Genomic DNA, 1,234 nt, shown 5'->3' on the forward strand with positions numbered 1-1,234 from the left:
ATATATATATATATACGTTTATACTTGTATTGAGTTTGTCACGAACAAAAAAGTATAGCGTACTCAACACTTGGTACAGAGTATATTACACAGATATACAAGCAATACACACACGATCACAAAGAGAAGTACACCGACAAACATATATATAATAGATGTGATATATATTTTATATAATAGATATGATATGTATTTTATATATATATATATAATATGTATGTGTGTACTTATACACACTGCGTCCCACATTATTAGGCAAATTAACCTTCTTTCAATAAATAAATGTATATTCGTTCAAAACCAGTTCTTTTCCCACTGACCGTTAGCAACACCTATCTGCATAAATTTTGTGCGTCCTCTTTTTCCTAACATTGCTTAACGTGTGTACACGCTTTCATTCTTCGTTATCAGTGTTGATGTTTACTACGTTTCTGTTACTTCAAGGTTGTTGACGGATAGATATTCATCAGCTAGTATAATATTGTTTTCAGGTGTATTAGTTTGACGCTCGGGAAGGTGAGAAAGTCTTTTACGTTTCGAGCCTACGCTCTTCAACAGAAAGGAACACGAAGAAATAAACAGAGAGAGAATTTTTTTTTAAATTTTGGAGTTAGCGATCAATCATGGCGAACGTGTATATATATATATATATATATATATATATAATGGTAATTCTTCAACAAGTAGAAAAGCACGCGATCGCCTAAAAGAATAAAGATAATGTTATAATAATCTTCTGGTCGAAATAATAATTTATTTCGCCATTTATCAAGTTGAGAACAAGACCGTTTGTCAGTTCTCTTTTGAGAAGACAACGTTTAAACAAGAGACACTGGTGAAAAAAAAATAACAAAAAAAAAACAGACAAAAAGGAAAAGACAAGGGAGATAACCAACTTTACAACAATTAGATGTCAAGCAGAGATGTTGACAAGATATTAATGGTTTACAAAGTGTCTGCTGGTCCACTTTTCAATTCCAACAAGTTGTATTTCTCGAAATGCAGATATACAGAAAAACATCGTTCCAGGAATTTATATATTCGTTGGAGTCTCTTACACTTTTTAAGAGATACATTTATTATAACATTATATATAATGTGAAATTCACTCTGCTCTACCTACCAAATGCATATGATTCAAACTGAATGTCTTCGGTTCTATTTTCTTTCTTTAGTTCACTCATTCGCATATACATACACATATATATGTGTATGTACATATATATATATATAT

General features: G+C 30.8%; 1 protein-coding gene across 2 annotated transcripts in view; it reads left to right on the forward strand.

Annotated features, from left to right (window-relative positions):
* LOC106883454 (QRFP-like peptide receptor) overlaps nucleotides 1-1,234 on the forward strand; it is a 387,136-nt gene that overhangs the window by 339,807 nt on the left and 46,095 nt on the right. The window lies entirely within an intron of this gene.

The sequence above is a fragment of the Octopus bimaculoides genome, chromosome 15 (genome assembly GCF_001194135.2).
Source record: "Octopus bimaculoides isolate UCB-OBI-ISO-001 chromosome 15, ASM119413v2, whole genome shotgun sequence".
In the NCBI taxonomy this organism is placed as follows: Eukaryota; Metazoa; Mollusca; class Cephalopoda; order Octopoda; family Octopodidae; genus Octopus; species Octopus bimaculoides.